Genomic DNA, 17,748 nt, shown 5'->3' with positions numbered 1-17,748 from the left:
TGTTCTCGGTCAGTGGGAGAGAAATCCTTCACAACTTAGACAATCTTTATTTTTGTTCTTATTCAGAGTACACCTTTTTGGGGAAATGGATATTCCCCACATTAAAAACCGACCTTGTAGGGAGGCAAGTAAATAGAAATATCACCTATCTAAACACTGTGTTTAATGGTATAAGAACTCAGTTTTGTTGTTTTGACAAAGGCATCGTCATCAATGAAGAAGTCAGCATTGTCTTTTTTTTTTTTTTTTTTTTCCTGTGTTTAAGAAAAAATGAGAATCTTTATAGTGGATATCCTATTTTAAAATTATAATAGAAAGCAAGTAAATGGGATATTTTAAATTCGCTTGATGATTTTCTTTTGTAATGTTTCATCTTAACTATGCAGTAAATGAACTTGAATCCGGGCCTAAAAATATGTATCTTAGTTTAATGTTAGAGTTCGTTTATAAAGCTAATAACTAGATTCTAGAATATGAGAATTATCAGAATGGATGGAATTTGTAGAGGGAGACTTTATTATTTATGAATCAGATATTAGAAAGATTATAGCATGTCTGTATCTATGAACCAGTTATGATAGGTGTAATCACAATACCTGTGGAACATGTAGAATTGGTCCCGGTGGCAACTGGTTGTAGGACTAAATATTTAGAGAGAAAAATAGGGATTACTTCCTTTACAGATGTTGCGATTGTGATGGTGTTGCTCATAGGATGCAATGTAGCATTTTATTATCACGACTGAATGTTAATAAAATGGTGTTGTAAAGCTACATAAGATAGTGGCTATTAGACTAAATGTATTGAAATTGTATGTGGTGTCTGTTGTTGTAAACCTACAATAATTTGGTCCAGAGGGACATTTCTTCAGTTATTTTATTATGTAGAAAATATATATATCAATATTGGGGCAATGAATTTGAATCGGGAATTAAAACAATCGGAACTTTTTGGGGTATTGGAATCGGAAAAAAATTGTGCTATTTTCAGAGTCAAAAAACAATTCCTTTTAATTATCTTTTTTATTTGATTTTTTGTTTAAAACAAAATCTTCCACTGCTGTTAGAAATAATATTGATTTGAATTAACCAGTAAAACTAAAATCCATAGATCATTCCCCCACAAGTGTTTTTAGAAAATATCTGCACATTTGTGTTTTTATGATGATCAGGAAAAATAACAAATTTATAATTAAATATTTAGGGATTTATAAAGAATCTGAATCAGCAATTGTATCGGAATTGAATCGTCCCATCACTAATATATATATATATATAAAAAAAAAATTAAATGAAGAAACACTACACAACAAAAGCTAATTGTCCTTTCATGTAAAAATATGTAGAACAAAAGTAAATAAGAATTGTGGAATAATACTAATCTTATGATTAGTTATTGAATAAAAAATACAGTAATATTAAAAAAAAATTTTGAAAATAAACGAAAAACATGGGCAGATAACTCGTCTTTTTCAGCATCAGCCATCTTGTTTTATGCTGAAACACATGATGCTTCACTTCTTAGGCAGTTATCAATCATACGAGTTATTATAGGTGCCACAGGGCTTATGAAGAAGAACCTGAAGTCCTACCTAACTAATATTCCTGGTGAACCAAGTGCAAAAGAGATCCAGACAATTGTACTTGAGGGAAGGGCGAGGATACTAAAGAGCTCTCGATTGGTTTTAATAAAAAGCCGGGGGAATGTTGGCAGCTGGTTTGGCTGCCCCATACACAGTATTACAATCTCCAAAGAAAAAACATTAAAAAAAATGATTGAGTAATATGATGAAACTAGTACAGAATTAAAGCTTTGTGCATTTTATTACTCTTCATTGAAGGTATGTATGTGCATATATATATATATATATATATATATATACACACACACACTTGCAGAAATATCTGGCATTGCTAGGTAATACATGAGGATCTTTCTTTCCTTCTGTCTCATATTTTTGTATATTTTGTCAAAATTTATTTCCCACTCAACAAAAGTAAAATTTGAAAGATTATATTTAGAAACTTGGTGAGAAAAACTACAATGCATTGTTATCAAATTAAATTTAAAAAATTTTAAATAGATTTTCTTTTTAGATTTCGTTTTATTTTGTGCCATTTAATTTTCGATTTTAATGAATATTTGATAGTAAATCAGAAAATTTGTGTACTTATGAAAGTTAATATTGGTGTGAGAAAAACTTGTGACGTCTCGTAAGATAAACATCTAATGCAATAATGTTCACGTACAACAAAATGTAAGTGGTTTACTAATTGTTAGTCAGCATCATTATTATGAACTGATAGTTAATGTCTTGGCAAAATTAGCTTCACTCTTCACAGGACAGTTATTAAAATTAGCAAGACTAACCTGGGTGAACAAATTAGTGCTGAAAACATTTTATAAAATAATTCTTTGAATTAATATTTCATTTTATACAAACAAATCAATGTGAAAAAGTAAATTTTGTATTGAAAGGTTTTAATGCAGTGAATGACCCACTTTTTTTTTTTCTTTTTCTTTTTTTTTTTGTGGGCGTTACATCGGCATATTTTGGCAGCTTTTGTAAACCGCAAAATGAAACTTTTTTTTTTTTTTTTTTTTTTTTTCCGGCGACTGTAACATAATCTGCAAACTTGCTAAATTCATTGTGACGGCTTTACTAAAATGACTTCAATGTTAATGATTTAAATTTTTGCATGATTAAAACAAATATTTTCGTCTAAATAACTATCATCTGCCACATTTCATCATGTTCCGTCAATTTGCGTAAGCTGCCGTAATATAATGATCCAACATCCACAGAAAAAAAAAAGACTGTCATTTTCTGAATAAGTACCAAGTTAATTCTATCAAATCATCCGATAAGTTCTGTCTGGGTTTTAATTCTTGGAAATTTAATGGCAAGTTGGAAAGTCTAATGGGATTACATAATATTTGAACACTTTACTTTTTTTTCTGTAAAATGAAAGAATTAAAACTTCACTATTAAATGCCATCTAAGCATAATCTATAAGAAGCATGTGAGGTGCGTTTGAGTAAGAATAAAAAATAAAAAAAATAAAAATCTGTGAGTGAAGCAATTTGAAATATTCACTCGATTTATGGAGAAGCATGCTTGAATGAAATAACATTCAGAAGTTGGCAAAATTTCCATTTCTGAATCCTATAAATCATGAAAGATGATTGATCAGAATGTCTAATTGAGTTTGATAAAAAGCCCCTGGCAGAATCGCTTACAAAAAAATTGCATTCAGTTAAAGAATTGGCAGTGAAGCTTCATTGTTGTCCAACATGGAAAAATATCTTCTGAATTGTCTGTATATTTCAACTTCGTTCCCTTCAGAAATTTTAATTTTTCCAGCTCAATAAAGTGTCCAAATGCATATGATAATAAATATTAGACTTTTTAGTCCATTAAAAACAATCAAAAGTTATAGCCCATTGATTATAATTAGTTCTTTATGGCAAATTGATGGTTGAATATGGTTAAATTTGTACTCATTTTTGCATTAAATATAAATCCATATTAGTCCATTAATTGTGCATCAAACAGATATTATAATACTTAGTTCACTTCACCTTATCACAAAGGTTTATATAAAATTCAGCCAGAAAGGGAAACACAAACAAATATAATATAGAGCTAGTTTCATTAGACATTCACATTTTTATCAAATTTCAAAAAATTAAAAATCCGGACAGAATTTATGAGAAATAATTAAATATTTCTCTAAATACTGTTTAAATAATGAACATTTTGTTTTGCAAGATACATTTATCCACAATAACAAATTTTGATTAAAATAACACCTGAAATTTAAAAATCTGCATAAAACTATTGTTTGGATATATCTATCCAATGTTGCATACCATTGATTTTTTACTGAACTATTTGGATTAGTAACAGATAAATTTCTGCTGAGCTAAATGAGTTTCAGCAGTTGAACCCCCCCCCCCCAAAAAAAAAAAAAAACAAAAAAAAAAACCAAAAAAAAAACAAAAGGAAGTGGGCGGTGCATTACTTGTAAAATCGTTGTTAAAATAAATGGTTGTGTGTGGGGTTTTTTTTTTTTTTTTTTTTTTTTTTTTCAATGCATAATGGTGTTGGAAATAACAGCAAAAATATGCATAAAAAAAAATCACTCTAAGAAATTTTCTGTCCGCTTTCCTATCAGCTACAGGCAGACATGATTAATTTTTAAGTAGGTTATATTCTTGAACGTTTCAAAGTCATCCTTACAGTACTTGCTTCCTTATCATTTTGTTGAAACGTTGTCCATCTTGTGTTGGACAACAAAACGTTTTAGTTTTGGTCTCCAGTACTTTTGGTTGCTAAATAATTTTTTTTTTCTTTTTGTTTCATTTTTATTTTGATAAATAAATTTGTTATTGCAAAGGTAATATTTTTACATTTTTTTTTTTTTTTTTTTTTTTTTTTGACAAATGTATTCAACATCTTATTTTTAATATTCAATCTTTTAAATAAACAACATTATAATTTGAGGTTTTTGTTTGTTTATTTTTCGTTTTGATTTTTATGCCTTTTTTTTTTTTTTTTTTTTTTTGCACAAAGAATTTCTTTCAATAAAAAGTATACAATTAATCTAAAAATATATTAAATGCATATTTTTCCACACAAACTAGTTTGAAGAGCTTAAATTTTATTTTTCAATTCAAAACGAAAAGTTTTGTTTTTTTTTAACTTTATGCTTAGCTTCAGACAGTGTTACGACTTCTCTTACTCGCCCCACTCCTCCCCCAACTTGAACCCGCTGAACTACTTCATTTGGTCATATGTTGAGAACATCACCAACATGACCTCCCACAATACCAAGGCCAGCCTGATCACCGCCATCTGCTAAGTATTTGTCGAGCTCCCGTCAGCGCTTGTGGAAAAGGCATGCTCCCAGTTCCAGGCCTGTATTGAGGTTGAAGGCGGCTGCATTGAATAGATGTCAGCTCTACTACATAATCAAGTTACCCGAATTGATTTTTTTTTCTATAGTCTTTAAAACAAAAACTACATTTAAGAGTATGTTTTAGTGCCGAGATTGAGTTATGTTTGAAAAAGATGTTTTTAATTGTTCTTGGTTGTACTTTTTACTTAACCTGTGGGGCGCTTTTGCAATCATCATTGGTCCATGGGAGATAACTCTATTTTACTAAGCAATTCTTCCAAATTTTCATGAGACTTTGGGACACTAATTGCAGAGTTACTATTTTTATTAAGAAAAGGCCATTTGTTCACAATATCAGGTCAGCTGAAATTTGGGTTTGATGATGAATAGCCTGGAAAAAATCACTTCTGATTAATTGCAAGTAAGAAAAGGAAAGACATTTAATGTTAGAAAATTTATTAATGACAAAAAATCATTGAGTTTTCCTTTTCTATTCATTCATTTTTTTTTTTTTTTCACAAGAATTTTTGATGCTGAAACATTTAACATTACAAAAGTTATTTTATTGAAACATTCAACTACTTTATTACATTAAATAAAGTTTTATAACAATTAATAAAAATTACAAATTGTTGCATTTTAGATTTTTTTTTTTACACTCAAATATTTTGTTTAATAAAAAAAAAAAAAAGTTTAATATAAGAGTTTTATCACATGAATAACAAAATCTTTACAAAAAGTAGGAAAATCAGATAATTGCAGAGGCATTGTAATTAGAAAAAAAGCTGCAACGACTTTTATTAATGTAATAATTTAATTGTTATTAAAGGAAATTGCGGCGAGGTTGCAGGGAAGAGAAAAGAGCATTCCCCACTAGGCTATGAAGTCTATTTTGAACTCTGAAGGCAGAATAAGGTGCTTCTAGAAGCTCCTGCCCAGATGTAACAATAATACTCCATCCTTGGACGTACCTGGCTCTTATATAGAGAATTGCATTAGCAGTGATCGATCTACTGGATCGATAGAATGATCCCACCATTTTTCCAGCGATCTTGGCAACAGATTTGATGTAAGTGTTCCATTTCAGATCAGGAATAAAGGTTAAGCCCAGAAACTTGTCAAAACATGGAGCCTCCACAAGAGGAGAGCCGTTCATTTCAATTGATGCCAGATGAGGATCAGTGTTGATGATGTAAAGATAGAAGCTTGGTTTTAGATGCATTAAAAGTAACAAGCCACTTCTTTCCCCATTGTACCACTTGCTCAAGATCAGAGGAGAGAGAACTTGGCCATTTACGGTCTTTGATGTGTTGCTACAGATGGTAGTGTCATCAGCATAAATGTCTATGAATGATCTAAGAATGTGATTTGGAAGATCATTGATGTAGATCAGGAATTAGATCCAGGATGGACCCTCTGATGGGACTCTAGCAATAATACTATAAGCTGATTTCTTTCCATCAACCACTACTCTTAAGAACCTATCAAAGAGAAATAATAATTGAGAAGAAATTTCCAGCTATACCGAAGCTGGAGATCTTGTCAAGTAGACCTTTATACCATACCCGATCAAAGGCCTTTGATATGTCAAGAGCAATTGCCCTAGAAAAGAAGCCTTAGTCGAGAGATTCACTAATCCTATGAGATATAACCGTAAGCACATCTGCTGTAGATCTAGCAGAATGAAACCATATTGCATGTCACGAAGAAAGTTATTTTTGCTCAGATGGTTGACTACTTCTCTATTTAACAGATTCCAGCAACTTACTCATGACGCACGGGAGACTTATTGATCTGCACTGAGAGGGAGATGACCAATCGCATGAATTCTTAAATACAGGTCATACTGCTGAAATTTTCCAGGGTGTTGGGAAGCAATTCTCCTTAAGACAATGCTAAAACAGCTTTGTAAGTAGTGGAACTAGTTCTGTTTGGAGCTTTTTGAACACTATAATTGGAATGTCATCAGGGCCAGTTGCTTTACTGGAATCAAGGTTCTTGATTAGCTTGGTAACATCACGAGCATATATTTATGTTTGAATAGCATGTTTTCTAATACAGGAGGAAATACCGGGGGTTGGCAGCTTTGGTCGCATAGCGTAGAATTAGCTGAAAAATTCTTGGCAAAGAGTTTGGCTTTGTCTGATGCTGATGAGATTACCTCAGGTCCATTGATAATAGTTGGGATAGAGCACACGCATCTGTTTAGGATCCTGTTTGCTATTTGCCAAAACTGGTGATTTCTGTGTGCAATGGCAGCAGCATATTCTGAAGAGAACCACAGTAGGTCTTTGCTGGAATTTTTTTGAGGGTATGAAACGGTCTATACCTACAATTAACCATTCTGTTAGGTCTGATACTATAGAGGGCATATCCTGTTTAAACATAGAATGCAGAGGTAGATCTGATATAAATGTATGGAAGCTATCCCAGTCAGCCATAGAGTATCGATATACTGTACGATGGAGAGGTATGTCTGAGAACTTATTACATTTTATTTTTATCTTAACTGATACAACAGAGTGGTCTGAAGATCACAGTGGGGACAGAACGGAAGATGAACATAGCTCAGAGCAACTTGTGAGAAAAAGTTCTAGGTGACTTGCATACTGATTATCAGTGTTGGGTACATGAGTGAGGTCATAAGCAATGGAGAAATTGTGGCAGAACCTGCCCTCATCATCTGTCTTGTTTGAGTGGGTTAACCGTTCCACATTGTGAACATTGAAGTCTCCACAGACGTGAATGTTAGCCGAAAGATGAACAGACAGGATGTGGTCAATTTTCTCAGATATGCTTTTAAAGATAGTAACTCCGCTGTTGTGGGGGTGATAGAGGGTAAATATAAATGCAGTCGTGTGAGCAAGTGCAACCTGAAAGCACATATCGGGTAAATTAGGATCTTCTCTGGAGATGTCTCTATCACATGGAAAGCCATCTTTAATGTAGACAAATATTCCATGCCTATGACGATCTCGGGGGTCAGATTTGGATGTTAAGTTAGAGTATCCTTTAATTATAAACGCATCAGTCCAATGCCAGTTTCACTTAGGAATAATAGGTCTGGTTTAGTCTCCTATAATTGGGTTTCAATTTTTGGAAGGTTGGAATGTAGACCCCTGATATTGGAGACCTGGTAGTGGGGTCTACGTTGGAAGTTGGAGATCCTGGTTTAATCGTGTAATTTTTCTGGAAACTTCATGATGGAGTTTTGGAATTTGGGGAATAGGTCGGCAGACTTGTTTAGAACAGGGCAGAGAGGGAAGGAAAAAGAAATGAAGAAATATTTTCTTTTTTTTTTTTTTTTTTTTTTGTAACACATGATAGGATAAAGGCGTAACAATTACCCACTAATATAGCATCGAGAACCCCACCAGAAGCTACTGCATCGTCCAGAATCCATTCACCAAATGGCAATACAGCAGCCCCAGTACTTTGCACCTGCTGATAGGACAGCCTCCTTAGTGATTAATCCAAGGTTCGGGTTCCTGACTATCAGGCAGATAACATCAGCCCAGTTGAAACATTTACTTCCAGCATCCTTATTAGTGACATAGCTACAAGGATGGATTTAGAAACAGAAAATTTCCGACATCTCAGGCGACTGTTCACGCAAAATACTGCCAACCTAGAATACAGCTTTTTCTTCTCCCTTGTCAGAAAAATTACTCATTAAAAATGAGGACTAAAGGACAAATTAGGAGGAGCGAGAGTAACGGGAGTTGTTGATAACGCATCCACGATGCATTGTCTACTCTTCATAAAAAAAAAATGTAGTCAAAGAAATAGCAATTTTTGTTTTTTTTTGTAATGTTAAAACTTTGTTGCATTAAATAAAATAATTTTTTAAAAAAAGCATTTTTCTTAATCAGAAGTCACTTTTCCAGGGCATCCATTGTCAAATCTAAATATCAGCTAACATGATATTATAAACAAATTGATTTTTCTTAATAAAAATTAAAAAATAACTGCAATTAGTGTCCCAAATTCTCATATGAAAATTTGTAGGAATCGTTTAGTAAAATAGTTATCTCCCATGAACGAATGATGATTGCAAAAGCGCCACCTGTGGCATGGTCCTTGTCTTTGGTAGTACCATTTCGGATAATAAAAGCATCTTTGGGTACTTCCAAGAATCACACCAATATAAATTGTTTATAAATGTTACGTTTAGTAAAGGAAGAAAATGAAAGATAGATGTGGACATGTCTCTACGAGGGGCGTGCAATAAGTAATGCCCCTGACCCACTTCAAGTTGTCTGATCTAGCTGAAATTTTGCATGTGCAATGATTTATATCTCTACGGGTTATGTGGCAAATTACAACTCTGAACTAATTGTGATTTCTGTTTTACAGGTGTTTGGACTGAGTCAGGTGTGAAATGGAGCCTGTTGAATATCCAGCAGTGATCCGGCTTTTGTATTTGAAAGGATGCACACCACAGGAGACTTTTAATGAAATGAAAGAAACTTATGGTGATAATGCCCCATCATATGACCTTGTAAAACGCTGGCATTGTGAATTCAAACATGGCCGGAAGTCTGTGGAAACAGCTCCCAGACCTGGTCGCCCCTCCCCTTTTACCATTGATGAAGCATCTGTCCGTCAAGCTGAGGCTGCCATTTTGGAAGATCGCCGCATTACTATTCGCCAAATATCCCAAGATTAGTACAGGGTCTGTGGAAACTATCATTCATAACCATATGCATAAGGTGTCTGCCAGATGGATTCCCAGGTTGCTCACACCATTCCAGAAGCGAGAACGCTTTGAGTGCTCAAGGATGAATTTGGAGATGTGCCAAGAAGATGAGTACAAAGTTTTTCAAAAGACTGATTACACAGGATGAAATCTGGGTCCATCACTATGATCCAGAGACCAAAGCCCAGTCAATGCAGTGGAAGCACTTGGACTCACCATCTCTAAAGAAGGCAAGGTCATGCTCACAGTCTTCTGGGACCAGGACGGAGTAGTGATGACAGATTTCCTGGCAAAGGGTATCACAATTACAGGAGCCTATTATGCTTCACTTTTGAGGAAATTAAGATGCGGGGCAAGATCAGCAAAGGTACCCTCCTCCTGCAGGACGACGCTCCGATTGACAACTCGCATGTCGCCAGATCAGAAGCACGGGCATGTGGTTATGAAATCCTTCCTCATCCTCCCTACTCTCCTGACCTTGCACTCTCTGACTTTCACCTCTTCCCAGCCATGAAGTTGTTTTTGAAAGGAAAGCATTTCCCAGATGATGCAGCCTTGATTTCTGAAGTCATGTCGTGGTTGGAGGACCAACCTGGGGTGTTCTACAAAAACGGTCTCCAGAGCTGCATCAAACGATGGGAGAAATGAATAACTCTGGGTGGTTCCTATGTAGAGAAAGACTAATAACTGTGCCAAGTTTCGTTACTCTACTGCTATGGGAAGTGGGTCAGGGGCATTACTTATTGCAACAGTGGAATTAAATGAAACATTGAGGAATATTAGGGTCACTAGTTAGCAAGGGTTAACAAACAGTTTTGTAAATGATACATCGAACCAAAACGAAATTTTATAACAAAATATTTTTATAAGCAAAATTTTATGAGGATATAAATTTTATGAGGATATAAAAGTCATTTTCAATCAGTAAATATTTATTTATGCAAATTTGTGTTTGGTGGAGAAAATTGAGTAAGAATTCACAAGAATATCCCTGAGTAGCTTCCGGGCCTTGATAAGTGGTGACCACCTTGTAAAAAAAAAAAAAAAAAAAGTGTTTGTCAATATGCTTATAGTGTGAATAACATGTGTAAGTTATATTTAGACAGCATGGCATTGTGTATGTGTGTTGGTTTACCTTGTTCTTGTTAGTGCATGTATGGTTATGAGTAGCAATTCATCTCTGTTCGCCTGCCTCTCATTAGTGTGTGCGTGAGATGAAGACGGCTTGTATGTGAGTCTTCAGAGATTTCTTTCTGCACTACCCCCCTGACGTTACAAAGACAGACAACTGTTATCTGACAATATAACAACTTGCATTTCTCATAGTTCCTATTTACAATTAAAAATTGTCTCAGTCATGAAGGACTTCTCCACTGAAAGAGAACAAAAAATTGAAGGGCAGCATCTGAAGAACAGATACTACACTTTGAGCTTGGCCCAAATGTCTTTCTCTCTATACTATTTTTTGTTTTGTGGCGAATATTTAAGGAAAAAGTGACTCCCTTTTCATCTAATTTACAATTTTTTTTATGCATACCGTAAACACACGTGTAAATTAAATAACAAAATAATAGGTCACTTATTTCTATACTTTCATACGGAATAATAAAAATCAAATTACTGTTGATTGGATTTTGCATAAAATCAAGTTGCAGTTTTTCATGGTATAAATTTTCAATTTCTTCTTTTGTGTAGAAACCTTTGACCTTATTAAAAACAGTTTGTTCTGTTATTTTCAATGCATTAAAATTACTGATCAAAAATTGTGGTTCTCTTTTTTGTTTAAATTAATCCCTTGGGTGATGAAACGACAAAGGATGAAAATGTTCAAGGGAGGTAATTGATAAAATTCTCATATTCTTAATAATTTATTAAAAGAAATAACAGAAATTACAACTTGAACCATAAAAAAAATTAATGTATGATTTTTTTTTTTTTTTTTTTTAATATTCCACATTTATCCATAGTTACCTTACAGTTTGATTTGTAAGGTTGGTGCTTGCTAGAATTACTCTTACTTAAATTTTCCAGTTATTCTGAATTTTTACTAATTGTTTTAAGGGAAGTAACTCTAGTTTACTAAAAATTCATTTATTTTTCGAGAATTTTGGATGCTAATTGTAAGAATAGGAAGCTGCGACTATGAGAAATATGGTAAAGCCACCGCCAGGAATTTCTTTGGCACCACCGATTAAAAAAAAAAAAAAAAAAAAAAAAAAAAAATGGCAACATCATCTACTAGATTTGTAATTATTATATTGTTCAAATTTATATTTTTGAATTTTAGAACTGTTAAGTTATTATTCATTAATTTCTGAGAAAATATTAATTTTTTTAAACTCTTAAATATTCATTAAAAAATCGAAGTAAGAATTTTTGTTTGATTAAATAAATGCTACACATTTATTAAAGTAAATAAGCATATTAAAAAAAATCATTTTTTTTTCTTACAATTATTCAAATGTTTTGTTTAAGAAAAATTACAAAATCGTTTTACATTTTTGTTACCAACTTTACAATCATGAAGTTTAAGTCTTTGAAAAAAAAAAATTTTTTTTAATTGTCGCATTTTTCTTTTCTTTCAATTCCTTGAATGTTTTAACCTTACAAAAAAAGGAAAATGCAACAATAATTGCAGAGAAATTGTAAATTTAAAACAAAATATTCTTTTTTTGTAATGCTAATGTTTATATTTTTTGTTATTAACGTTATAAAACTTTAAACATTGTTACACCAAATAAACTAATTGAAAAATAAAACATTTTTTTTGTTTGAAAAAAAAAATGAATAAATAAAATAATCGTATCTATCTTTTCTTAAAATTCACTGAATGTTCTTGCATCTAAAATTCTTGTGTGAAAAAGCAGTTCAAGACAAAAATAAAGACCCCAATTGACCAAGAAAAACAAAGATTTTGAGCGACACTGGTTTGACCTTGACATTTGCACATGACCTCTGTAAACATATGAAATAAGACATCTTGGTCGCAAAAGCTCGAACGTATGTTTTATGTAAAGTGCATTGTTTTTTTATTTACAAAACTTTTTAATAAAACTATTTAAACCAAATACAAGGTAAGTTTTTAATGTAAAGAACAAAACATATTTAAACAAAATACATTTTAAATAATTTTTTTTTTTTTTAAATAAAAATATCAATCCAGAGTGCCTCATATTGGGATGTTTATTCCTCCCAAAATGGGGCACCATTGGATTGGAAAGCAGGTTTATTTCTTATTTAAATCCAATATATTCCCTATTGTTTTCATTGGTCGCCATGTTTATTTTGTACACACGCATTCAGTTTTTTCTGCGCATTTAATTTTCTGCATACGCATATATTGAATGCATGTGCAAAAACAAACATGGCGACAATGAAAACATAAGGAAATACATTGGATGATAAAGGCATATCATAAAACCTACTTGTCGGTAACAATTTGAAATGTGATTTTCATTTAAAACAGACCCGAATATCATTAAACATAAATTTTTAAAAGATAATGCTATGGTTTAAAGGTGCAAGTCAAAACCTCTGATCTAACAAAAAAAAGTTGATACATCCATCAGTAAATATACTTATTTACATATATATTTTTATGTAAACATTATTTGGCTACACATTCGCAAACATATTTAGTCAGAACTCTGCACTAGATTCTACCTAAGATGTAAGAAAAAGGTATTGGCTCAAAGAGGTCTGGCTATTCATGACTCCAGCCAAAATGAAGAGCTCTATGTATTATGGAGCACGTTTTATAAAGAAACAGTGAGGATTCATTAGAATTTTACCCTGTTTGTGAAACCTATCTGGATTACTATATGCATATATATACTAGTGGGGGAGCAGCTTTGCCCGTTCGTAAAATACGCTTAAATATGATATTTTAATTTGTCCAGATTTCATATATATTATTATAGAGTCGTGATTTCAAAAGTTAAAAAAAATTAGGTGGCATCAGTTAGAATCGAACCCAAAAGCAAAACTGTAACATTCAAAGCTGGTGACGTTACCACTGCACCAACGTGACACATATAAACTGATTAAAAATAAACTAAGATGAATGTATAAAATTTATAACAATTTTTTCAATTTTGACCGCTTAAAACTATTTTAACCAACTAAATACCCATAAAAGAGTGGTCTATAAAATATCCAATCATTTGAGGCCCCTAGTGCCGTTTTGTCACTCTTAGTTTTGGAAGAGATAGTTTGAAAATATGGAGACAGACAGAGTGAGTTTTATAAATTAGATTTATATAGTAACCCAGATAAGTTTCATGAACAGGGTAAAATTATATATATATATATTATATATATATATATATATTATATATATAGTAATACTAGTGTCTGTAGGTATTAAAAATAATTATAATAATTATGTCTGCCCCTTTAAGAACTCGGTTCTTATTGTCAAGCACTTCACGTTAAAATGAAATAAGTTGGTCATTTAAGCCTACGTGTGCAGATCATGATGTTAAAATCACATGATCACTGTCGACCTTTTTGAATGGCATTTACAATTTATCTAAATGTTAATTTCAACTGTATTCTCGCCACAGTTAACGTTGACTGAATGATTTGTTCCTTGCTAATGGAGTCATAGATGGCTTTGTTGCCAGGTTCCAATCTCCCTACCAGTAATAATCATGACTCCCTGCACTGATGATTTCCAAAAGGATTAAACACTAGTGTCTGTAGGTATTAAAAATAATAATGATATATATATATGTGTGTGTGTGTGTCTTATTTATAGTATTCCGAATTTTACTGGGTTTATATAATTGAAAATTCGGTAATCGTTCATATGCCAATAAGTTTTAAGTCAAAATGAGATGACTTAAACTGTAAACTACAAAATTATCATTCATAATTGAACATTCATATATTGTTTTAACAAAATCAAGACATCAAGGAATGGATTGATAGCAATAGTTTTGTTAAAACAATTCTATATATCATGGTTGTCTATTCATTTTCGAGTACGATCGTGTGTAGAATATTTTACCATATTGCTTGAAAATAAAATCCTAATGATAAATGAATGTTTACTGCTCATTGAAAGTCTCCATAAAGTTTTTAACAATGTAAATTAAAAGTTTTTGTAAATTCTTAATAATTCTTAACTTTTGTCCAGTAGCTTATTTCCTTTGTTGCATTCAATCTTTATTTTTTCAAGTATTATTATGCCAACGTTTGTACTGGTGTACCTGGGTCTTGCTGCATCTTTTTTTTTTTTTTTTTTCGTTTTTCTTGCTTCTTGGCAAATTTCGTTATAGAGACATTTATCTGATACTTCCACATCTTCATCGCAATTCTCTCGCTCATATCTCATTGCTATCGAGGAGCACCGAGCTGCAGTGAAGATTTCTGAATTTTTTAATCTGGTGCGAGTCATCACTGTTTAGGCTACTCTCTTCGAAGATTCCGCTGTTTTCAGTCGTTCTATTATTTAGATTATTCGCAAATGGTTTGGGAGCTGGAAACCATATATAAATTGATCTTGGAGAACTTGAAGTAAAATATGAGGGGGAAGGGAAAGAAAAGGAGCATAATTTCAACTCCCTCTACCCTCTGGTGATAGTAGACTTTTCTGCTTTGATAATGAACTACAACCCGCCCTCCGCACACTCGCAAACATATTTCAAAATACAAAGAAAATGATGCCAATACATTTTCTCCTTTTCTAATTCAAATTTCTAATGTCATCGAGAAAAAAAATGTCAAAAACCGTTACCATAATCGAATTCAGTCCTTTCATCTACAAATGCAAAACTTCTTTCCTCCTGGTAGCCATGAAAACAAAATGCTTTCTTTCTTAACACAAATGAATACAGATTTTATATCAACAATTGGACTATTTCAAAAAAAAAAAAAAAAAAGATTTTATTTTTGTACATGATATCATTATAAGTGTTAGGATGTTATTTTGTGTCTATCAATCTATGGAAGCACGAAATGTTCACAATTTAATGTTTCGATGCACAGTGTATTGAAAATATGGTGTACGAATCGTACAAAACGTCAAAATAAGTGAGCATTGTTGTGCTGCAGTAATTTCAACATAATTTCAATGTAATCATGTATTAAAATGAAAACTTTTTCATTAAATGCGTCAAAATTCTAAAAGTTTATAACTATTAAGTATGCCTAAAATACAACGATTATTGAAAACGATACTTTGTTTTTATTGATTCATTCCCATCTTCAATCCATTTTTTTTTTTTTTTGCTTTGTTTTTTGTGGCTAAAGTCTTTAATAACTAAAGAGTATTCATTACGAAAAAAAACAAAAATTGAGAAAGCCTTTGTTAATCCTAACACTAACCCTAAGCTCAGGTGGCAACAGCCACCCACCCATTCCTACACACAAAAAATAATATATAGGAAAAAATTAGTTTGAGGACAGGAGTGATTTTATAAAAATACTGACCTTTTCATGATGATCTGATTATAAAGAATTTTTTTTTAATCAAATTTTTGCAGAAAATATATAAAAAGAGAAATTTTCATTTTTTTTTTTTTTTTTTTTTTTCTTAAGTTTTTTTCAATATTTAACATTAATGACATCTAAAAAGATTTCCCGATAATTTAATTTTTCAAAATTTTAGTACATTTTTACTCAAAGGATTTATCTTTTTCTTCTCACAGGATGTTGCGGGTGTCCAAGGAGAATGCCAAAGAACTCGTCACCCATGTTTTGAATTATTTTGAACCAAAGAAGATAAACAAAACTCAAATGATTGTCACCATTTTTAAATATGCAAATTGACGACTTTCGGAGAGGGGGGATGGGGTTCAAAAATCTTTTATTAAAAAATGAAAACTTCTAAACTTGTTTTTGTTCAAATTTTTTGAATGATGATCTAAAATTATTCACGTTTTTGTTTTCTGCCAGCAATTACCTTTTATCCTTTATTGATATGTTTTAGTGCTAATTAAAAAATGACCGTCGACATAAAACAAATTTAAACTAGTAAAAGCCAAAAATAATAATTTGGAATTATTAAAAAAAAACAAAAAAACTTGAACCTAGTAAAAAAAAAATAATAATAATAATTTCAACCTAGCAAATAAAAAATAATAATTTGAACCCGCTAAAAAGAAAATTATCTGAGTTTAGTAAAAAAAAAAAAAATTATTTGAACTTAGTAAAAATAATTATTTGAAACTAGTAAAAAAATTTTAAACTATTAAAAAAATTATTTGAAACTAAGAAAAAAGAATTTAAAACTATTAAAATATAATTTAAAACTATTTACAAAAGATGAAAAATGTGTTGCAATTTATAAACACTTGTTTAAATATGGCAGAAAAGTTGCAGCTACAATTTTTCAACAATTCATGGATGCTACAAAAATGTTGAGTTTGTTACAGCATACCTTGATATATTATTATGAATGAAATGCAAAAATTAAGAAGAATATGCAAAATATTTTTTAATTATTCAAGAAAATAAAAATAATTAAAATTTTGAAAATGTGATTTTTTTTTTTTAGTGAAAATTATATATTTAGGCAGGTAATCAACGAAAACGAAAGAAGACCAGATGCAAATCTGGCAGAAGCAATTAAAAATATGCTAACACAAACGAACATTTTTTACAATCATTTTTCTTTATAGTCATGTGGGTGGGTGGAGAGGGGGGGATAGCTAATTATTATAATAGTGACATTCTAAGCATACATATCTTAAGGACTTCATTAAATCATGTTCTTAAAAATAAAATGTGAAATTCAGATAAATGCAAAAAACACGTTTACAAAATCAAAAACTTTGCTGACTTCAGACTTAACAGTCATACATTTTAACCCTAAAAAACAAATGTCGTGAGTGATGTAAGTATTGCGTAAGGGTTGCTATTAAATGAAGAAAATGATGGTGAATTTAACTTAATTCATGTGTCAAGAACATTGCATCCAACAGATATAAATTATTTGCAGATTGAGAACGAAACTGTTCATTTATGCAGTAAAACAATTTCATAACTACATATAAAAAGGTCGTTTACCCTAAAAACGAATCGCCACCTGTTTTTTTTTGTTTTTTGTTTTTTTACACAGTGATCACCACTTATCAAGGCCCGGAAGCCACTCAGGGATAAGGGTTATTGCAAGTACATTACGTTAGTGTGGAGATTTGATGA

At 31.6% G+C, this 17,748-nt stretch overlaps 1 protein-coding gene across 2 annotated transcripts in view; it reads left to right on the top strand.

The window, feature by feature from the left end:
• Positions 1 to 16,436, top strand: part of LOC145243872 (mitochondrial nicotinamide adenine dinucleotide transporter SLC25A51-like) — a 104,993-nt gene extending 88,557 nt beyond the window's left edge. For both annotated transcript variants that reach the window (XM_080106944.1, XM_080106943.1), the window contains one exon: positions 16,254 to 16,436. The gene's annotated coding sequence lies outside the window, so the exon portion shown is untranslated. The remainder of the gene's footprint in view (positions 1 to 16,253) is intronic.
• Positions 16,437 to 17,748: the final 1,312 nt, after the last annotated feature.

Source organism: Euprymna scolopes, chromosome 22 (genome assembly GCF_053919585.1).
Source record: "Euprymna scolopes isolate OS-2025 chromosome 22, ASM5391958v1, whole genome shotgun sequence".
NCBI lineage: Eukaryota > Metazoa > Mollusca > Cephalopoda > Sepiida > Sepiolidae > Euprymna > Euprymna scolopes.
Note: the sequence above shows the minus strand (reverse complement) of the source record. Positions and strands in the feature narration are given on the sequence as shown.